The sequence below is a fragment of the Aethina tumida genome, chromosome 1, assembly GCF_024364675.1.
Source record: "Aethina tumida isolate Nest 87 chromosome 1, icAetTumi1.1, whole genome shotgun sequence".
In the NCBI taxonomy this organism is placed as follows: domain Eukaryota; kingdom Metazoa; phylum Arthropoda; class Insecta; order Coleoptera; family Nitidulidae; genus Aethina; species Aethina tumida.
Genome location: NC_065435.1, coordinates 42,176,317 through 42,201,209, shown reverse-complemented (window position 1 = coordinate 42,201,209; position 24,893 = coordinate 42,176,317). Strand labels below are relative to the sequence as shown.

General features: G+C 29.9%; 1 protein-coding gene across 3 annotated transcripts in view; it reads left to right on the top strand.

Annotated features, from left to right (window-relative positions):
* The window catches only part of LOC109594359 (dystroglycan 1), a 117,226-nt gene that overhangs the window by 63,352 nt on the left and 28,981 nt on the right, over window positions 1–24,893 (top strand). Inside the window, exon 1 of one of the 3 annotated variants that reach the window (XM_020009579.2) lies at window positions 20,047–20,308. The exons of the other annotated variants lie outside the window; for them this stretch is intronic. The gene's annotated coding sequence lies outside the window, so the exon portion shown is untranslated. Of the gene's footprint in view, window positions 1–20,046; window positions 20,309–24,893 lie in introns of those variants that run through there. 3 annotated transcript variants of the gene reach the window in all.

The following is a 24,893-nucleotide window of genomic DNA, read 5'->3' as shown; positions in this document are numbered from 1 at the left end:
GAGTTGAAATATTTTAATAAATTAAAATTATCCAGCTACATTAACTTTAAGGAATTGTTATTTAACGCAACATTGTAACGTTAAAAAGGCAAATTGAGCAGTTTTAGGAGATTTCCCGGATAAATTCGGTGTTCGTACAACACTTGGTTATTCCATTTCCATTTCACAATTGTACCCCATCACTTACATTACCTGCAGCTAAATTTAATTTAAAGGCACCAATCCAATTCACATCTAAACATTTGTTTTCTGTCTCATTGTAACTAATAAAAGCTTGATATTACTTTCTTTTGCATAAAGTGCATATTTAATCAAAAAACAGAGACGTGTATTTTAGATAAACTAAAATTATTCAGCAAAATTAATTTGAAAAGAAATATTATTTATGAAAACATTGGGACGTTGAACAATTTTTGATGGATTTTGTGAATTCAGTGTTCGTGTCAGCACTTGGTTTCCAACTTTACCTCAATAATTATTGTAAAATTTCCTGTAACTAATTCAAAATTAAGGAGCACAATAAAGTATTATAAATATTTACTTCTTATTTTATGATAAAACAAGCACAGGTACATTTTTGTGTAGGGTGCAGAAATGTTTTTAATAAATTAAAATTATCCATCAACATCAACTTTAAGGAAAATATTTGTCGTAACATCAGAACGTTAGAGATGCAAATTAAATGATTTTATAGGATTTCGTGAATAAAATCAGTGTTTGTACAACATTTGGTCATTTCATTTCCATTTGACAACCTCATCAATTATATTTCCTGCAGCTAAATTATATTTAAAGATAGCAACCATTTATGTTTTGTCTTATTGTAACACAAATGTAACATAACTTACATGTAAAGTGTATAATTTAATAAAAAAACTTTTAGATGTGTATTTTAAATAAACTAAAATTATTAAGCAAAGTTTATTTTAAAGGAAATATTATTTATCGAAACCTTGGAACGTTGGAAATGTGAATTAAAAACTTTTCGAAGAATTCTGTGAATTAATTCAGCGTTTGTACAGCACTTGGTCACTCCAATTTCCTTTTAGCAACTGTAGCTCATCAATTATCAAAAATTCCTGCAATTAATTTAAATTTAAAGACAGCAATCAAGTTCACATTTTCTAGTTGTTTTAACGGAAGTTTAACGTAACTTTCCTTCGTTTGCAGTGTATATTTAATCAAAAAAGTTTACTTTAACAGAAATAATATTTATCGCAACGTCGGAACACACAAATTAAACAGTATTACAAGAATTTGTGAATAAATTCATCGTTTTCACAACAGTTGGTCATTCAATTTCCACTGGATAACTTTACCCATCAATTATAGTAAAATTTCCTGCAAGTAATTTAAATTTAAAGACAGTAATCAAGTTCATATGTAAACATTTATTTTCTTTTTATGAGAACAAAAGTTTAACTTAACTTTCTTTCGTATGCAGTGCATATTTAATTATCTTCAAATGAAATATTATTTACCGCAACGTTAGAACGTTGAAGATGCATACTGAACAGTTTTACCAGGATCTTCTGAATAAATTCAGTGTTTGCACAACACTTGGTCATTCCATTTCCATTTGACAACTTTACCCTATCAATTATAATACAATTTCCTGCAACTAATTTAAATTTCAAGACAGCTGTCCAATTCATACGTCAACATTTATTCTCTGTCTTATTGTTACACAAGTTTAACATAACTTTCTTACGAGTACAGTGCATACGTAATTAAAAAAGCTTCTGGAGGTGATACGTTAAACAAATTAAAGTTATTCAGCAAAGTTATCAAAGGGTTCTTTATAGAAAGAGAGACGTTAATTAGACAGATTGTGAAAGAAACTCATTAAATGATATTAAAATCTTTTGTGTATAAGTTAAATTTAAAGACTGCAATCAAGTTCACATATATATTTTTTTAATTAACGTCTATGTAAGTTTTACATATTAAAAGCGTCTGAACAAACATTTTGTTAAGGAGTCCGTGTTTGTTTGGGTCATTAGTACAACTCAAGCAGTTTGAGGTTTTACAATTGAACTATTTGAAATGGGCAACAAGCAAGCAAACTCCCTCATTGTGCTATCCAATTCTCCGCAAAACCCTTGTTGTTCCCCGAATCCCGACTTTCATTAGTGTTCGAAAAAAAAAGGGTAAACTTGAATTGTCCATCGGATCGAATTCTATTTGGGAGCCGAACCTATTTAAATATAAGAGGTAATTTGTGTTTGCGCAACGTTTAAGGAAGCAAATTAGGTTGGCAATTGCGAAACCCTTGAAAACTAAATAAAAAGGAGCAACCAGGTTATCCGGTTTGGCCGGCATCGATGCGGAACCCGTTGTCGACTTAGCGCATTTCCATTTCGGGACGACGGGAAAACGCCGACCGCGAAAAAAAAAATAATAGAAAAAAAATCGCAACAACATTGTAATTTCCTCTAAAAATATCATCATCCCCGCCGTTCGGCATTAGCCATTATTCGCTCGGAAGGGCGTTATCATTTCGACCGTTGTACAACAGAAGTTCGATACCGTAATTTCCGATGAAAGTCGTCATGTTAAAACTATTTCGTTGTAGCGGGCGCACCGCTCCTCTTGTCCGTACCCCGGACGGTGCATTAGAGGTCCGAGGGCAGTGTCCCATTTCACACAGTTCCCATCGTATCGGAAAGCCGACGGCCCGTGCAACCGGCCGCCCCCTCCCGCCGCCGCGCCCCGTCCCGTGCATTTTTTCCTTTTTTTTTGTTTCCATTTTACTTTTTCGTATACGGTTTCCCGGGAACAAGTTACATGTGGGGTTATTAAAATAGATCTTCGCAGAAACGCGCCTTTGTTCTGGCTGTATGGCCATTTTATGTATGTTAAGTGTTGTTTATTTTTGTTGCGTTCTTGACTAGCGCCATTAAAGAGAACGCCGTTTTGATGGGCTTTTCTAATTCTTTGGCGTTCCACGAGAAAATGTTCTCGTGTGTCAACAAGTACGGTTTTTTGCGTCGGGCTCCTTTCCAAATTGGACAAGTAAAATGCATTAGATAGATATTATTTATGCAGGCTTGTCCGCGAACTTTATACGGTGACAATTTGTAAAATTGAATTACACTGGTTTACAAGTTTACAATTTTCGGAATATAGAAACTTTTACTGAGTTTTCTGAGTGGTCTGGATGCGTCCAATCCAGACACCGTTTTGGTATCAATAACTTTTTAATTTTTCCTTGAAAATTTGTGATTTTTGACATTATTAACACAATCTCAATCGAATAATCGACCATCATGTAGCCATCTAAACGCTCAATGTTAATATTTTAGTGAAGAGCTACGTCGAAATATTGTATTTAATTGAATATATTCTTAATACATTACGCTCATTTGTCAAAAATATATTCTTTTTAATTTTACATATTATGAGAATTATCAGTACTCCTCCTCCATATTTTTCTTAACGTTATTTTAGAAAATTTGTTAAGCAGTTTCTTGTATACATTTTCTTCATCATTTAAATGAAAGTTTAAAAATAAAAAAAATTGATTAAAATTTAAATAGGCAATTAAATTCGAATATATTATATTTGTTCAAGAAATTATTTCCATTAACATTTAATTTAATTCACCCTTAATACACAACACTCGTTTAACAAAAATATTAATTTTATTTTAAATTAAATGTTTTCAGAATTTTCAATATTTTAAAATTTCACTCCATGTTCTTCTTACTATTACTTTATTTTAGAAAATGATTAAGCAGTTTATTTTATACATTTTTCTTTTTTATTTAAATTAAAAATCAACAAAATCAATTTATAAAAATTCAAATAGTCAGTTAAGTTCAGTTTATACATATAAATTTGATTTTGGGTATAATTTTTAAATTTTTTTAAATCTTCAATATTTTTATTAATTCAAATTCCATGACCTTTCGTTAACGTTTTAGTCAATTCACCCTTAATACATAACACTCGTTTGCCAAAAATGTTAATTTTATTTTAATTAAATGTTTTCAGAATACCTCAAAACTTCACTCCATCTTCTATTTAATATTACTTTATTTTAGAAAGTTTGTAAGCAGTTTATTTTATACATTTTTCTTTTTTATTTAAATGAAATATTAAAAAATTCAATTAATAAAAATTCATATTGTCAGTTTATAGACTTAAATTTTATTTTATGTTCAAAAAATTATTTATCTTAAAAGTTATTACCATGATCTTTATTTAACACTTTATTCAATTTACTCTTAATAGACTACATTCATTTGCCAAAAACATTAGTTTTATTTTTAGTTTTATATATTTTGAATATTTTGAAATTTCACTCTATGTTCTTTTTGTTAATATTTTATTTTAGAAATTTTTAATCTGTTCATTGATACAGGTCTTCGATAAATTTAGTGTCCTAATGGAATGTTGGTACCTGAATAAAGTAGATTATTTTCGTTTAATCTAGATGCAAGTAATTCAGTAGTAATTCCTTTGAGATGTTGAAATTTCTTATAAAATTATCATCTCTTATGGATGCCATGGTTTTAGTTCATTGTATTAATACTAAACAAGGCTAAAAATCTACACAAAGTAATAGCACAACTTTCCTCATGTAAGCTCAATAATATACTGAGCTGGGCAAGGTCAAGGTAGATAGAAGATAATAAGTATCTAGGGGGGAATTATCCAGATAAGAGCTGCTAAATCTGATGGTCTGATTAAATGTTTCACATTTTTAATCAACAGCCCTCATAGATCAAGATCGAATAAACATTGAAAAAGTTCGAAAGGTTTACTGTAAACTAGTTTTATTATTTCCTAGTTGTGTTAATTAAAAGAAAAATCTCATAACGTATTATGCCAACAAAAAAAGATTGATGAATGGTGGAATAGCAACTGGTAAATAATTTATACGTAAATTCTTGTTAGACTGAAATTTATATTTGACGTCGAACAATTTAGAAACTCTTTCATATCGCAAGTTTCGGATAATCTTTTGTTTTACATCGGGTAAAAGTTTTCGTTCGGCTTTTTATAAATAAAAAGTTTCGGCCGCGAGCTAAGGGTGTTCGGTCACGAATACTTGCAGGAAAAAATAACCACATAAACATGCAATAAACCTATTAAAGCTGCTCATTAATGGCATGATTTGTTGGGGATAATTACGTGTATTGTTCGATAAATTGTCCACTAAAGTTTGACGCGTTAATACACGACAAGTGTCAAAAAGGCCAAAATTTTTTCACAATTGACAATTAATTAAGTTGATTTGGTCAATTTACATTCGATGTTGTGGGTCTAATTGATGTGGTGCTTGACACTATTTTGTCTAATCTAATTTTTTATTTAATTAAAATTATTAGTGTAAACAATTTTTTAATTAAGATTGCTGCTTTGAAAGGCATTCAATTAGTTTGAAGGGGGGTTTAAACGATTCATTCCGTAGCAGGAAATTTAATGGAATGGAATGAATGGATTTACAAAAATGGTTGAATCAAAGAGTCGACTGGACACGCATTTTAATTTTTAGAGTTTAGTTTAGACAATTCAGCGCACCCAATAAAAAATAAAATTTCACCGCTGATAACAATTAAAACGCGTATACTTTAAAATGGAGGAGTATTGTTAAAAAACTGGTTGAATTTATTTGATGGTGCGGCTATTACTACTAAAATTGTTGGGGAGTTTAATGGATTGAATGGAAAACGTTGGACACGTATGTAACAATTAAAAAAGACGTGATCATTTATTCAAAATTAAATTCTCTAATTGGCTAATAAACTACAGTACCATTAATTAGATGTGTATTATTAAAGAGCTGCCATAACCGCTTGGGGAAACATATAGGTAATTGGAATGACTAAAAACTAATGAAATCAACAAATTAAACGTAATGACATAATTAATTAATACAGTAGCTGTTTGACTAGAATACCAGACTTAAAACATGCACGAGCAATAACATAAAGGATCTTCGTTGATTTTTACCTACAAGATCGTTAACGGCTGAAAAAAAAACTAGCTTGTACATGTTTGGTGAATTTATAACGAATCTTATTAACTTGCAATTGGTATTAAACGGATTGAAGGCGACCTTATATATATTACGAAAGAATCTTTTACGCGAAGGTAGATTCTTCTGGTGCTTTCTCTCCGCACGTCCGGATGACATCGAAACCCTTATGCGGCCGCGGCACGGCAACTCGGAATTAAAACTCTCGCAATTTTGCTTTGTCAAAGCATTTGCTAGTAAATTAAGTCGCTCGGAAAACTGCTAATTGGACGATTTTATTTTAAATGGAACCATTCGGACGGAGAGTGAATTTTGCCGGCGCCCACCCCCCCGGACGTTTCTCGTTTTTGAAACGTGCCCCGGTTATTTCAGTTCTGAGGAACTGGATGTGCCCTAAAGGAGCGTGTGCGGATTGTTTAATCCGAAAGTTATCGCGTTTCCGATTGATAAACACACGGCCGAAACGACCGATCCGCTTTTAACGCCGACGAATCGTACGGTTTACGCACGGCACACCTACGTACGGTTTACGAAAATAAATCTTTTTTTTATTTTTCGTTTTATGTCTTTTGGGAATTTTTCGTCGCTTCGATGTTTCACTTGATGTTTTGTCATTACGTTTTATTGGAAAATATTTGAGGCAATTTATTTTGTATATTTTTTCTTTTCGGATTAAACGAAAGTTCAAAGGATTTTATTGATAAACTTTCAGACTCTCAATAAAGTTCTATTTATATTCATAAATTAGTATACTCTTTTTTTTTTAATTTTAAATAAGTTCAGATAATTTGATTAACTAAAAGATTGTAAATCTTAAAAAAAATCGTTTTATGATCTTTTCATTGACATTCCTTTTATGAATATGTTATTTTAGTGACCAGCTTCCACATCGAAATCTTATTTTTAGTTGAATATATTCTTAATACACACATTTGTCAGAATTATTATTGTTATTTTTTAATTCTACATATTTTGAGAATTTTCAATACCTTAAAATTTCCCTACATGTTTTTCTTATCGTTATTTTAGTGTGTGGTTTGTAAATTTACTTCTTCATTTAAATGAAAAATTAAAAAATTCAATTGGTCAAAATTTAAATAGTCAATTAACAATTATATTTTTTCAAGAAATTATTTATCTTAAAAATTTATTTCCTTGACTTTTCATTAACATTTATTCAATTCATCTCAAAATTATTAGTTTTATTTCTGTTTTATTTATTTTGAGATTTTTTAATATTATGAAATTTCACTTCATGTTCTTTTTAATTTAAACAGTTTATTTTATACATTTTTCTTTTTTAATCAAATGAAGGATCAAAAAATTCAAGTAGTCAATTAAATTTAATTTATAGGCATAAATGTGATTTTGAACATATATTTTTTAAGTTTTTTGAAAATTTTCGATAATTCTATTGGTTCAAGAAATTATTTATCTTAAAAAACTCTTTTCCATGACTTTTCATAATCATTTTATTCAATTTACTCTCAAAAATTAGTTTTATTTTCAGTTTTATTTATTTTGTGATTTTTCTAAAATTTAAAATTTTACTCCATGTTCTTTTTATCACTGTATTTTAGACTTTTTTAAACACATTATTTTATACATTCTTCTTTATTATTTAAATGAAAAATCAAAAAAAAAGTTATTTTGAAAATTTTCGATAATTTTTCAAGAAATTATTTAGCTTAAAAAAGTTATTTTCATGATCTTTCATTAATATTTTATTCAATACGCCACATTCGTTTGTCAAAAATAATAGTTTTGGTTATTTTGAGGTTTATTATTAATTAAAAATTTCACTCCATGTTCTTCTTTTTATTACTTTATTTTAGAATTTTTTTAAACGATTTATTTTATACATTTTTGTTTTTTGTTTGAAAGATCAAAATATTCAATTAATAAAAATTCAAATAATCAATTAAAATCAGTTTATAGACATAGATTTTGGACATATATTTTTTAAGTTTTTTTTTTTTTAAATTTTCGATAATTTTATTTGTTCAAGAAACTATTTATCTTAATCTTCCATTAATATTTTATTCTATTTACCCTTTTCTTTTTCAATACTTATTATTACTTTATTTAATAAATTTTTTAAAGTTTATTTATGCATTTTTCTTTTTTATTTAAATGAAAGATCAAAAAATTCAATTATAAAAGTTCAAATGTTCAATTAAATTCAATTTATAGATATAAATTCTATTTTGGTTATATGTTTTTAATGTTTTTTGAAAATTGTGTATTCTATTTCTTCAGGAAATTATTTATCTTAAAAAATTTTTCCCATAATTTTTTCATTAAAAATTCTCTTATTAACAATTTAGTGATAAAGTACATCTTCTCCATTAATAGCCAACAAAATTATTCCCTTAATTTTTTTTTTTCGTTCAACATGTTTTAGGAAATTTCAATACTTTATCAGTCGCGTTTTATCAGTCTAGAAAACTTTCACATTTTTTCCTTGATATATTTCATCAAATAATATCGAAAAGACTCCTTCCACGATCCTTTTATTAACAATTTAGTGATCTGCTACGCGTCTTCTAAGTTGAAACGCATTAACCGTTTTATTGGGTCGTTTTCGCCGGCGAAAAGCCGAGAAGTGCTTGTCAAACGCGGCCCAAATGATGCGTGCCTTTCGCCTCCCAACTACCGCACGTCACAGTGCGAATATTAAATTCAATAAATCAGAGAACCGTCATCCACGGCCGCTTTGCCGCCTCGCCCCGGCTCCCGAATCGGGAGTCCCGATAAGTACGTATTCCTTTCAGTGGTCGCAGATCGCGCGCGCGCCCCCCGTCAGCGAGGAAACAAACCGGGCCCCCAACATTAACGGTTGTTATTTGTGGTCACGTTCAATTGTGCGAAGTGAAATACGGTATCAGAAGGATTGTTCCTTTGTGACCGGTGACCGGGCCGGATTAACGTTGTTTTTTTGTTTTTTTTTCGGCTTACTAACCGCGAGATAAGCCGTTTTGAAAGTATCCTTAAAAAAGTTGGCCATTGTGGGCGGCCGCCCCGAAAGAATGAAGCAGATTTTTATCGCGTCCCGTTTCCTTTTTTTTAATGAAGTGGTTCGGTTTGTAATTCTGCGAATTGCTTTGATAAATGCAAACAGTGCCGGGACACACGAAATAAACGAAAAAAAAAAAGAAAGAAAAAGAGTACGATACGAATGGAGCCGGGGACGGACTTCTAAATAATTACAAATTCTCCCTTTCGTTTTTCTTTTTTCTCGATATTCCCCTTTTAATTATTACGTGAAATACGTCGTAAAATTTAATTTTTTCTGTTGCTTTGCACTGGAAAAGTTGGAGTAATAACGCAGTGCAATTAAAATATCTAATAATGTAAATTAAAACTTTATCAAATATGCTAACTACTCGTTCTAATTAATAATCATGAAAAGATAAAAATAATATTGAAGATTTTATAGATATAAAAAATATTTTAGAGCATATCGATATGGAAAAATCCATAAATATCTAATTCATTTTATCAAGAAATATTTATCAAATATTCGAGCTACTTATTCCAGTTGATGGGCATAAATTTATGTTAGTTTACGCCATCATCTTCACCGATGGGCCGATGCGACAGGCTCACATCTATTTAGACTATTTTGTTTTGTAAATAAATTTGAAGGATCTGAAGATGTCGAGGGTTAATGTATGTTTGTTGTAATAAAGCGTATTTTTGTGTGTTATAATCAAACTAAAAGGACAGATTAACAATCGCTAATCTATCATTTATATAAAAGAATATTGAAGAGTCTATGGTTTTAACAGTTTTTCAGAACTTTTAGATACGAAAAAATCCATAAATACCTAATTAATTTTACCGAAATTTGTAAAATAATTTGATAAATTACTACTATTCCAGTCGATGACCACAATATGATAAAAAGAATATTGAAGATTCTATGAATATAAAAAATATTTCAAAACATCGATATACTGGATATAAAAAAATCCATAAATATCTGAATAGGTTACCAAAAAATGTAAAAATCTTTATTAAATATTTGAGCTACCTATTCCAATTGATGAGTATAAAATGATAAAAAAATTATTGAAGATTTTATAGATATAAAAGATATTTAAAAAAATATATATCGATGTTAGATATGAAAAAATCCATATATATCAATATCAAACATTCAACTTATTTTAGTTGATGACCATAAAATGATAAAAAGAATATTGAAGATTCTATGGTTATAAAAGATATTTCAAAACATATCGATATTGGATATGAAAAAATTCAAATATCTAATTAATTTTACCAAAAAATGTAAAATTCTTTATAAATTATGCGAGTTACCTGTTCCAATTAGTGAGCATAAAGTAATAAAAATAATATTGAATATTCTATGGTTATAAAAGAGTTTTAGAACATATCTGTGTTAGATATGAAAAAATCTATAAAAATCTGATTAATTTTACCAAAAAATGTTAAATACTTTAACAAATACTATAGCTACTTATTCCAGTTGAAGAGCATAAAGTAATAAAAAGAATTTTGGAGATTCTATAGAAATAAAAGATATTTCGAAACATATCGATATTAGATATGAAAAATTCCATAAATATCTGATTAATTTAATCAAAAAATTTAAACATCTTTATCAAATATGGGAGTTACTTGTTCCAATTGGTGAGTATAAAGTGATAAAAAGAATGTTGAAGATTTTATGAATATAAAAGACTTTTAGATAATCTGTTGTATATGAATTAAGACTTCGAGCTACGTATTCCAGTTGATGAGTATAAAATGATAAAAAATATTGAAAATTTTATAGATATAAAGATTTATAGAGAGATTTCAAAAAATATACGGATATTATATATGGAAAAATCCGTAAATATCTTATTACTTTTATAAAAAAAAGGAAAAATCTTTATCAGTATTCAAACTACTTATTCTAGTTGATGAGCATAAAATGGTAAAAAGAATATTGAATATTCTGTGGATATAGGATATTTAAAAATATATCGATATTGGATATGAAAAATCTACAAATATCTAATTAATTGTACCAAAAAATGAAAAAATCTTTTTCAAATATCCCAGTAACTTGTTCCAATTGGTGAGTGATAAAAAGAATATTGAAAATTAAATAATAACGTATATAAACATTTTTAAAACGTTGGATGTATGTTGGATATGAAAAAATCGATAAATATTATTTTTACCAAAAATGTAAAAATCTTTAACAAATATACGAACTAGTTGTTCCACTTAGTGAGTATATAGTGTTAAACAGAATATTGAAGATTCTTTGGATATAAAATATATTTTAAAACATATCAATGTTGTATATGAAATAATCTATAAATGGTTGATTAATTTTATCAAAAAAAATATGTTCTAGTTGTGACCATAAATTAATTAATTTCATCGCCTACAGTTCCAAGAACCATTGGAAGAAAGATATAAACTATTTGAACAATATGGAGTATTAGAGTATTTAGGAAATTGATAGGTGCTGTTTTACATCATCAATTCATAGTATAAATAATGTTAAAACAATTACGATGTTTTTCAAAACTAAATGTTAAAATGTTTTGGTTGTAAATAACTATCATTAAACATTGAACATTGAACATTAATTTTGTTTTTATACACACTGGAGTTTGCTCAAAAAGGGTACGACAAGCTTATCTAGATGGGAAGTACCGTATAATATTTTAGTAGGTTTAAATTACAACTTTAAAAATATTTTTTTCAAGTCTACTAAGAAAAAGAAACATGTAATTAATTTAGAATTGTTTGTGTATAAGTAAGTTGTTCAATATATGTAATATTACACACAGTAATTTCGCAATAATATAGTAGAAATACTATACTATAATATAAAATATACATTGTGACTTGGCTTAAATTTCAATATATAATTTAATATTTTTTTAAATGCCACTGTGATTTTACAAGAAGATAAACCGTGACTGTGCATTTCTAGCGCTAAAATTGTAATTTTACAGTACAGATATTTAACATCGGTAAACTCATTTCGTGTAAGTTTGCAACAGTTGATTGCGGCAATAAGCGACCAAATATTATCGATGTAATTTTACAAATCCCTTTTTTTCAATGTACCCAACATTGGAAACTGCACAGCAATCAAGGCACGTAATAAACATAAACATTTCTGTGAACCACGAAGAATTTCAATTAGTTAGATAGTAAACCTACTTCGAAATTCGAAATCCACAATTTAAGATCGGGTTTTCATTCACTTCTGATACGTCGAAGCGGCAATCTATTTGTCAATTACGCGGCAATTAAACAAGTGCAGGAAAGTCGCGTCGATCGATCGGACGCGGCATCCAAGTTATTTTATTTACGCGGCCCGATAACGTTTTAGAAACGAATAACACACTGCTCATTTTTCATTGCCGATACCGTCCGTATTGGCCTAGATCAATCGCGGCTATTTTTGCAAATCCGTGTCACGCCGCAAATAAATTAACTCCTCTCGGTCGCGGTTGGCGCGAGCCCGGACGAAAAGCTTCCGAACCGTCGTGGACGACGTCACACGGGGGAAGGAACGGAAAAACTTCCTGCAAACAAGTCGTTAAATAAAGATAACGAAGCCGAGATTGAAATAAATTTCATCCGCCCGGCGAAATTCAATTTGGCGCGGCAACCCGTTTTCAAATTTCGATCCGGGCTAAAGTTTTTTTTTTTTTTTTAAAAAAAAAAAAAGGGGGAAAATAAAGTATTGCATCATTAAATCGCGATGAAAAAGGCCAGACCTAGTTAGAGTGTAGTGAGAGTTCAGTAAAGGCGAACCATGAATATAAAGAAAAACTTTACTAATTCAATTCGGTCGGGAGTTTCGAGAGGACAAAACAGTCGACGTTTTTCTTATTGTCTTCGGCGCGAGATGGAAATCTCGTTCTGTATGGATTTATGGACGGAATTAAATTGCTGCTACAAAGTTATTGGAATTGTGTAAATGCGCAAGTTGTTTTTAGCAGTTTTGATATTTACATTTTTGGAGCGACGAGGAAAACGTATACTTTTACGGTGAACGGGTTTCGATTGAATCCCGCGAAATATGTGTATTTAAATATGTAAAATATCAGGAACGTTGACGCGACATCGGCGTCGCGACGTTTCTGTCTCGTCGGTTGGAAATCGCATGAAGACGGATGCGACAAGCCAACTGTTAAAATTTGTTTTTCAATATACGGAATTGGTTTTTCGATGAACATGGAAATATTTCGTGCAATTAGAGAAATACACTGCGCAACGGATTCTTTATTGGCTCAGAAATACTTTTATATATAAAATATTTTCTTTTATTCCTTTTTAAGAATTATATTTAATTGTCCGTTCCCTCAACGCACATCCACGAAAGTAGATTCCGAAAGTTCACTCTTACATTTTGCTCGGTTATTAGATTTTTCTTTTTACAGAACATTTTTATATTCTTATTATACGTGATTCCTTTATTGTTGGGACAGTTTGTTCGATTATTCTTTTTTATTGGGCTCTACTAATTTTGTTATTATTTGTCTTTCATATAAAAAATATTATATTTTTATTCTATAAAATGTATATATAACTTCGAGGTATTTTTAATAATTAAATCTATATTATTAAATTTAACATTAAAACTTCCTTAATAATATGTTTTTGCTTTATGTGTTTGGCCCATATTCTTGACATATATTCGACAGTCTTCTGAATATACGACAAGTCAATATTCCTTCGAACATCTTGCATTGCTGTGATGTTAATTCTGGAGATTAGAACGGTCAAGACAAGACTTGTCGATGTCGTTAATAAATAGCATCATTGAACCGGCACCATATTTCCGGCACCGGATGTGACAAACTTTTTCTATAGTTTTGTCCCTGTAGGATATTTAACATAAGCAGAACCATCAATTTTTATAAATTAAATTTAGACTCATCATTAAAAACCAGGATTTTTCTTGTAGGTTTGCTGTCAAACGAACTCCCTGATGATCCACTGAACATCTCACAGTCCTTGAAATAATTTCCTCCAGCTTGACTTTAATTTTAGTTGACTGTAAGATTGGCTAGTTCTTTGACATTCGAATTATCCAGTTATCGATATTCCTTCAACTTTTTTCGTAATAACCACTTGCTTGCTTGTTTTTCCATTTTTTTAATAATACTTGGAAACGATTGACTTATTTTGTCGTAAACTCTTAGCCATTACGTCCAATTATAATTTTTCTTAGTTTCAGTTCGACTAATGATGAAAATATATCTATATATTCTTAGGGAACTTTAATGTTACCCATAAGTGCTCAATGGGATTAAGATCAGACGAAAATGAAAACCACTCCAATTCGGTCACACCTTCCGTACGTCAACTGAAGCGGCTCTCTATTTGCGCTGAGACTTGTGGAACCCTTAATTGTCTTCTGCTAAATAATTCTCGAACCTTTTCCTAACAGTTTCGACCGAAATACTCGAATAAGTTGCTTTTGAAGCTCGGGATGAGATGTTGCAGGCCCTGGTCTTCTGTAGTGACTCCTGGGCCTATTTTTAATGATTCCCAACTCCAGAGACCTTGAATAGGTTTTCGAAAATATCCCCCCCTTTGTTTAAGTAATTTATCCCTGTGAATAGATATTTTCTCCTGTTAATTATATGCAAGTGCACAGTAAATAAAATTACTACATGTGTGAATAAAAGTACTTTATCCTAGTGCTAAATTTGATATTTGTTGTAAACATTTTACTTACAGCAACAATTTAACAAACAGCTTATGTTGTCCAAACGTTATCTGGCAATGGATCCAGTTTTTACAGTCTTATTGACGACGTTTCTATCAATTTTCGTATAAATTACCGCAAATATAAACATATTAATGTTATCAAAGTGCATATATATTTGCAATTTTATTCCCGGAAAGATAAATTTCAACATAATTATTTATTTATGATTATAAAATACATAACTACAAAAGGAACATGGTGATTCACCAAAGTAATTATATTTTGTGGTTTCAAAGTAAATAATTAAAACAACATTTTTGTAAAATCGAGCCATTTTTGTTTTACAATCAAAATATAACATATATTTGAATAGTAATTTTAAATAACTCAGTATAAAAATCACTTAAAAAATTAATTTTGAAGCAAGAAAACAAAGGAACAAAAGTATCTTAATTTTTTATAGTTGATTTATTAAAAATTAATCAATCGTGTCAGGCAAAGTAAAATCTATAGTTTTTTAATGAAAGTATTCGAGTAAAACAGTTACAAGATAAAATAACTTGTACGTGTCGTATTTCCATTCAAGTAATCATCGTCTAAAATAAACCGCATTTTCCTCGGATTAATTTTGAACGTTAAACATTTAAGATTTCTGTAAAACCACTAGGAAGCGTTAAATTTTAATCCCAAGATCCCAAACAAAGTGACGAGGCTTATCTACCCCGAATTGCGTGGGAGTACAGAATAAACGATCTCGAATCTACATACATACGTTTCTTAATGTCTTTGTCATGGTATTTATACACTGGTGTATAATTAACCTACACACCTAATTTTAAAATGTTCTCTATGTTTACATAGTCAGGTTTCGGCTTTCATTTTCATCGGAATTTTACGGTCCCGTAAGAGGATTCGATGAATTCACTTTGTGTTAACTCGGTCTTTGTCCGGCGCAAAAGTTATAAGAACCTTACACTAAAGCTTCCGTTGGCAATTAAATACGGCTTTGTCATTAACCGTTGACTATTCGACAAAAACGTCGCAATTTCCGGATCAATTCCTAATTTATCGCGGTTTATATTCGTCGGTATTGTGGCATGTAATGTTCTTTATTAATCACCCTTTCACAGAACCATCACGCTTTATCTCGGCTGCAACTAATAATATTTATACATCTATAAATAAATACGAGATAACCTCAGAAGTCAAATGTTTCGAAGATCAATTGTCAATGATTCTTGTTGTTAATCCGCCTCGTTGGTGAGTTTAATATCGCCGACGATTAATCTTCGTGCAGGAAACTCATGATTTATGCACGGGGAGGGCCACCGTAACCGGCGTCCTTGAAGAACGAAATTAGGGTAGTCGAATGGGGTGTGTGTGTGTACCTGTAATTTCGCAAAATACGACGAAGTTCGGTCAATTGTGAAGGGACCAGGTGTTTCGCATCTTGTACAACAATGGTCGGGGCGATGGGGAGGTACGGCGTTAAATGACCGCAGCCTCGGACACGGCGCAACGTTCGGATAATTATCGGTGTTTTAGTACGGATTAGGCCTTAAATAACAGTTGCGGGCTTGATTAACATGTAACCTGGCGTAATGTTCTGCGAATGATGTTCCCGCGTCCATCAATTTCGATAAGAGTCGACGTGCACTATGGATCTAACTAATCGTGTGACATTTAATTATTCACCCGCCGCCGGGTATCGAGCAGTCGCAAAATAACAACAACAAAAAAGAATGCGACGGAACAAACACACACACACGCATGGAAACGTATAATATTACATTGTTTATGTATTATTTCGGTCTGGTTCTCTCCGAATTGTATTCCGAAGCGAGAAAACGTAAAACACGGGAATAATTTGTTTCGAATTAATATCTCACGTGCTTTTTTTTGGTTTGTCGGGGAATTTTCATGGTGGCGTATCGATTTAATGTTTCAGTCGGTTCGGTTCGGAGGGGGTGAGAATTGGTGTTTAAGTATTCATAATTTGACCAACAAAAATATTTGTTGTAATTCGAACGGATTAAAATGGTTTCGGTTACGCCATATTCAAAAGTTGAAAGTTAATAAATCGTACTTTTATTAAAACAAATATTTAGCGGAATAACAAATTAGATCCTTTGAATTGTTTGACGTGCACGTTAAATAAACTGTAAATCACAACAACACAATGCGAATTTAATTCGAATATTCCCGTATAATATTGGATGAATATTCGAATATTTTAATTTTAAAACATTTACAAAGACATAAATATTTTTCATTAAATTCAAAACAAATATTTTATTTACTGAATGGGCTTTGTATGTATATGTGTAAATATTTGTGTTATTTACGCATAAATAAATACGATTTGAATAGAATAATAATAATTTCTTAATTAATTCCATTTTTAACAAGGTTTGTTCAATTATTAATTATAAAATCATCAAGAGGCAAATTACAAATTGAATTATATTTAGTTTACCTTATTTTATACTGTATTCATTAATTAATTTTAAACACATAAGAATTATAATTTCATTTATTTTATTGACGAAACTTTTTGTTTTAATTTTACTGTAAAATTTAAATTGTGTCATAACTATTTTAGTCTAAACAAATTCAATTCCATCGAATGTTTAAAAGAAACAGTAATATTTTTTGTAATTTTATATATAATTATACTTCTATATTTATTATTTCTTTATATATACAAAAACTTTATAAATTTTGTTTAAAGGAAAGGATTTATTTTAATCAATATTATATTTGAATAAAAATCTCGATAAATTTTCGATAAGATCTCAAAAATAATAATTTCATAATTTAGAACAAGGTTTATTTTAATAAATATTATATTCACATAAAACTCTTGAATTATGTTGATATATTGTCTTCTTCTGATTAATTTTAATATTTTCTTTTATTTTTGACATACGATACAAATTACATCAATGGTTTTCCTTCCTTTATATATTACTAACATATTTATTTATATTTCTCTTTATGAACACAAAAACTTATTTGTATAAAAATCTCAAATTAGGTAAATATATTTTCTTTTTGTCATTAATTTCAATATTTTCTTTTACCATATATTTTATAGACGACGAAAATTACATCAAATGATTTTCCTTTCTTTATAAATTACAAATATATTTGTTTATATTTCTTTTCTTGGAAATATATATACTTTTAAGTTTAGCATTTCTAATTGTTTACCTGGCATATTCAGAAAAAATTAGATAATATATATGATTTTGATAAATTAGAGTATATTTCCGAAAAAATTGACACAAATTAATTTTGTATAATTTAAATTGTACCACAACTATTTTAATTGAAACAAATATAAATGTAATGTTTAAATATAAATTTTATGAAAAAGAATCTAAATTTTCTCAATTTTTGATTATCCCACAAAAATATTTGTAATTCCTAAATAATTGAAATATCATATAGCTTTTCTACAAGATTTTTCTTTTTTCTTGCGATTGTTTTCAATGTTTTCATTCTTTTATATACATGACGAAAATTGCATCAGTGATTTTCGTTCCTTTATATATTACAAATATATTTTTATTACTTTCTTCCCTTGATAAGTTTTGTTTTTCTGTTATTATCTAATTCTTCTCATTTTATCTATTATCTATTACTTTGTAATAGTACCAATCGGAGTATCATTGGAATTTATAAAAGTACAAAGAAATGGCCACGTGATCAACTAGAATAATTAGGAACTCTTGTTGTGTATGATAAGAAAATAATTACGAAAATATAGTAACCCCATTCTGAATGCGTAGAACTGAATAATCAAGAAAGACCACAAATAATAAACACAATTAAAATTAACAAATATGACTTATTTACATCTTTATGAATATCAATATAATCTATCTTGTAATTATATTTATAACTAATCAAATCAAATGAATTATTGTTAATCGTCATGCACTACTCTATCGAGTACTGAAGCCAATTTCCTCCTGGTCTCAATTTTAGAAGAACATCAAAAGGAAGGACTTTTAATCAGTTATCGACAATAACACAAATAAAACATACATAAACGTAATAAAAATCCCCTCGCAGTTATCTTCACAACATCTCATGAACAATATAACTAAGTATATAAATAAATACATCAATAATTAATGTGAAAACAACATTCAACGGACGGAAAATGACATAAGTAACAACATAATTCTGAACAACAATTTGCACATAATAATTTAAAATTAGTGGACAAAAATTATGACGCAGTATCATAAATAAATTAAATAAAAATATTAGATATCTGAAAACACTACTCTCACCTAGGTCATATTGTTTCTAAACGAACAAGAATAATATGAAAATGATTGAAAAAATTATGATATGATGAAAATTGAACATGGCGGAGAAATTTAACAAAGACACGCGAACGTGCAAATTTGACACATTAACAAAGATATAAACGATTCAAAATTATAGAGAAAACTCGACATTTAAACAAACACAAGTAATACAATAATTTTCATAGCCAGATTTTATAAGAATTCATCTTAATCTTAAAATAAATGTTCAAAGATTACTTTTTATTATTACATGCATAGAAAAATAACAATATTCGTTAAAATTTCAAATTAAATTGAAGAACATTGTTGTCCAATAGAATGGTTCAACTTTTTTATTACAATTATTTAGTAATTAATTAAAATTGTTATACCGCAACTGCTTTAATCAAAGCAAATTGCGTTATTTAATGTTTAAACGCAAAAGAGTGATATTTGTGGTATTTTTATAGCAAATCACATTTCTCCCTGAATGAATGTCCACGCAAAATTCTAAAATTCTAAACATTTTCAATAAATATCGTAAGTTTTCCGAAAAACGTCCGTGCTTTCCTGAATAACTCGAACCGGGATAATAATACTTTTATCCGGTAACATTGATTAACGCATACCATCGAGATTACAACCCCCCAACATCAGATGCCTAACGCAAACAAAACGAAATCCACCCGCCAAATCGTAAATGTGCGGGTGGTGTGTATGCGTTTCGAGCATCGAACACGGCCGGGCGGAATCCCGACGCGCCATACCCGAAATATCGGGGTTCCGGAACCGTCGAACCGCCGAAATTTTCTCCAGAAAAAAAAAACAGGAAAACACGCTCCGATGCACACTCCTCCCGATTATCGCACGGTCAACTAGCTAAACGTTCGGGAGCGACAGTCGTTTCGGCCCGCCCGCGAATGCGGCCCCCCTCGTAAATCCGTCGGGCCGGGGCTCCGATCTCGGCATCTCGCCGCCACTGGATGCCAACATACCCTTCTGGTGTTAATAAAGTACGATGTGTTGACATTCGACCAGTCTGCCGGCTGGATCGGCAACGGGAGGTTCTGGTTACGAGGCGCTCGCAACTTGCGGTCGACTCAAAGCGTCGCTCGCCGTCGAACGAGACGGTTTTCCACTGTCGACGTCCAGCAGTACAACTCGTCTGGCTGCGCCCGCCGCCGCGTTTTTCTTCATCGGATGCGAATTGTGCCGTTTGTGTGACACGGAGGTACCGGTGCCTGTCGATTGGATTCGGTGTTTTATTTTTTTAAGCGGTGTTCAACCCTGTCCCCCCCCCATCGAAGGGATTCAGTAAGTTCGGCGATTTGTTTTTAAATTAAGTTTCTTTTTTGCTGTAGTTTTTTTGAATTTTCTGTTCGAATTGGACGATTTTATTTTGGGAATGAGATGCGAACTGCAGGTAGAAATTCTGTTGAAGCATGGATGTTTATGAGCAAATTTACCTGGACTTCGGAGCTACAAACATTCCCGTTCAAACAAAATTTGATAAAGAACGACATTTTTAAACAGATAATGGTTACTGGTCGATTATTTTTATTTATTGACACTGTTATATGAGAATGTTAAACAGTAACTGTTTTCAATCACTTTGTGTGATATAAAAATTAAAAGTAACTGATACATAAATACGAGTTGTGGATATATTACATACAATACTCGCAATATGGAAACATTTTGTTCTCTAGTTTTGTTGCTATTTGTAATTTATACATACTTGGGTTTTAATGTTTTTGCCACAATAAAGATAATTATTAAGATTATACTTAACTTTTCTTTGCCACAACAATAAGTATTATCGGAATTGGATAATAGTTGTAATAGGTGACATATTTGGGACAATATTGTCCAATATAATTTTAAGTTAATTTTATTCCTCCAGTTTTATTATTATTTTTATTATTTTGTTAATTAATATATTTAGCTTCGAAAAATCTGTGAATCTTAAATTTTCATCCAATAGCACTAGAAAATTATTTATTTGATAAAATATTTAAATACATTATTATTTTTATTTTTACCATTTTATATTTTTAAATATTAAATTGTGTCTAAAATTCTGTGTTTTATTTATTTTTTAATTTTTCAGCATCTGATATATATATATATATATATATATATATATATATATATATATATATATATTATATTTTTTATATTTCTTAAATTATCATTATATTTATATTTTTTTATAAAATATTTGAATTTATCTCCTTTAAAGTTATATATTATTCTTTTTATTTTTACCATTTTATATTTATGAACATTAAATTATCTCTAAAATTTTGTGTTTTATTTATTTATTTTTTTATCTTACAATTTTTCAGCATCTGGTATTTTTACGAGTATTTTATATTTTTTACAATTCTTAAATCATCGTTATACTTATGAGACATTCCCATGTACGATATAAATACTAATTTCAATAATTTTAGTTTATATATAAACAATTACAGAATGTGCATATAATAATCACGTTTATCTCCACAATCAAAATATCATTTTTAGTAATTATAGTAGAAATAATCTATAATGGACTACTATTTATACAGTGTAGTTGTATGTATGTATTTTTTATCATTTTTGTAAATTACATCCTAATCTTTATTGATTTTATAATCATTAGAAATATTTTAATGTATCTTTTAATATATAAGGAAAATATTATTAATCAGTAAAGTGTGGGACAGCCGGAAGGAGTAAATTTATTATTTATTATTAAATATTTTTATACAAATTCACGAAATTTTAGTTTATATATTAAATTCATACATAGGACCCCCTGTTGTAACCCTCAAATATTTAAATGAGGCATGGTATACATCATTTAAAAGGTCTCCTAATTCATTATTCAAAAATAAATAACAGTAAATAAATTTAACTTTAAATTTTAGTAATTTGGTACAATTAGTTATTGGAGTCATTTTAATTATGATAATAAATCAAAAAATAATAATTTTATTTTATTTTTACGTCGATAAATTTGAAATCAATTATTCAATATAAGCTTCTATTCCCCATTTAAAATGTGGGGTTTGTAACTGTTACACGAGAGGGAGTTCACTGTAGGGATGAAATTTTAATGAAAATAATTTTTGTAAATTAAATCCTGATCTCCACTGATTTTATTAGAATATCTTAATGCATCTTTTAATATGTAAGGAAAATATTATAAATCAATAAGATATGGGTCTGTCATATGGAATAAATTAATTACTTTAATTATTAAATATTTTTATAAAAATTCGCGAAATTTTAGGTTATATAATGAAATTTATACACCTCCTTGCAGTGACAGTTGTGACCCCTAAATATTTAAATTGGAAGTAGGGGCTTGTTATGTATCATTTAAAAGATCTCTTCATTCATTATTCAATAATGATGTTTTCAAATTTATTATAAAAAATAACAGTAAGTTCAAATCTTTATAATTTGATATCATTATTTATTGCAGTAATTTTATTTTAAATTTTACAATTCTAAATATAATAATTTTACTGTATTTTCAATGCAATAAATTTAAAATCAATACTTCAATACAGTCCCCTACTTTCCATTTATTTATGGGGGTTAGAACTATCAGTTGAAAGGGGGTTCACTGTAGGGATGATTTTTTTTCGTTGCAAGGTGTCACTTTATAAACTAAACTTGATGCATTTCTGGATTTTTATAAATCACATACATAAACATACCACACAAGTCACTGATAAAGCAACTCAGACTTTTTAACATACCTAATTGCAAGTCCAACCTTTACATAAATAGCTTTGCATGTCTGAAACCCGGGAGTCACACACATCGCGAATTTTTTTATTGTTTTCAAAGGCTTGTGTCGCATACGAAATTTTAATTGACCTTGCAACAACACGACGTTAATTTTTGAATCCCCAATAAACAAAGCTTTTAAGGCAATTCGCAAACCGTTCGAGATGCAAGATGCGAAACCTTTTACTGCCAATTATAATCTTAACAGTTAATTAAACATTCGCGCACACACACACACACACTTAACGATTAAATAGTGCAAGGAACAACAATTTATTTATTCAATATAGATAATTAACCAACAATTAGATGCATCATTAATTTTGACATAAATCATTCGACGATTTTATCGTCACATTGACCTCTTTTTTATGTTTAATCGAAATTTTGTCTATTTAGAAAGGATGACTCAATCGAAGTCTATAAATAAATATATCGGAAAACTGATTTGCGTTCGCACCCTACCGTTGTGTTACATTATACTATCTTATTATAAACACCATTATTCATTTTTCTTATTAGATCATATGATCAATTGTGCTTTTTATCTGTAACTTGGAAAATGCACACGTCATTTAAAAATATTTGAGTCAGCTAATGAGGTCAAAGAGTGCAGAATAACCATATCTTCTTTACACAATGCATTCATTATTGTTAATGTAGATAGAAGACAAAACACAACGTAATTAAAGCATGTGCAATAAAAGATATTCATCCAAATTTCAGAAAAATTAATAAGTTGTTTAATAAAAACATCACCATAAGAAGTTAATGTCTTAACATTTTAATTTATTATTAAACAACATAACGATTTGCGATAAAAACTGAAGTAATAAAGTGGCGATTGGTAATTGTGTGTTAATAACAGAGTTAAATTGAAGCAATTAACTCTCCCAAGTAACATCAATAAATATCTAATAAAAGTGCATTAACCCATTTTCAGCTCAATATTATTCCGAGTGATTTACGTCAACAACATGCTCTAGAGCCTTCTGTCACATTTATTGAAAGAGAAAGTGCATCCATAAATTTATGATATTGCTCCTCTTGGACCAAAGCAGCTTTCTTTGTTTTAACATATTGTTACTGCAATTATGCAGGTACTATAATTATGAGCTGGTTAATCGTAGAAAATCGTTCGATAAAACAGTTTGTCAAAGAACAAATCGAAATTTGTCATTAATTACGACTGTCGAAAGCGATCTTTCTTCCATATTTTCTAAACTACAAACTGACAGCATGAAATAACCCCTCGCAGCAGTAGTTAACACATGTTTCATTAGGTCTTCTTGCACGTTATAATTTTATTACTGCAGAATGAACATGTGCCGAGAGAAAAATATCCGACGCAGCTAATTGATCACGCACATGTGTCTTGGGAGGGATGTAACGGTGGCGGCGGGTTGTTCCAGGTGTCGCCGGATAAAATGTAAATCGCGGCATGTCACATATTTAGTTTAATTATCGATCTGTCGTATCTTATCAGGCGTGATGCGGCGGCCCAAATGAATGCCTTCACCTTGTCGTAGACTGTTAGATTAAGAGGACCGACCCGGGAATTTTGACGTAGCATTCCGAAGCAACGCAGATAACTTCCTTTTAGTAGCGGGAAAATGGATCATAAGTTATTAGAGGCGCGTCATTCCCCGTTGCCGGATCAAATCTCAAAGCAGATTAGAAACAATTTTTCACAAAAGATACGGCGGCGTGAAAAGCACTTTGTTGCTCCGGCTCTTAACCGGAGTCTCCTGATAACGAAACATCCATCCTCATTATTTTGTTGCTTTATGTTTGTTGCAATTGATCCCCGGGTTCGAAAATGAATCGGTTAAAATGTCATCGCTTTTTGCTTATTTAATGTTTTCGTATTTCAGCGTCGGTTTTTATTGATACACAACATATTCACGAATTCAACAATCGTGGCATATTTTACGCGACGCATTTCGAATGTTGGCGTTATCAGACCGAACTGTGATTTGTTGGAGCCGCAGAGAATTGGAATATGACCAGAATCCGACGTAATGATTTAATCGACTCAATTCCGTGTAAATTGCTTCAAGCTACATTTTATCTGTTTCGGTCAATTTATTTACGTTAAAATTAAATAATTCTT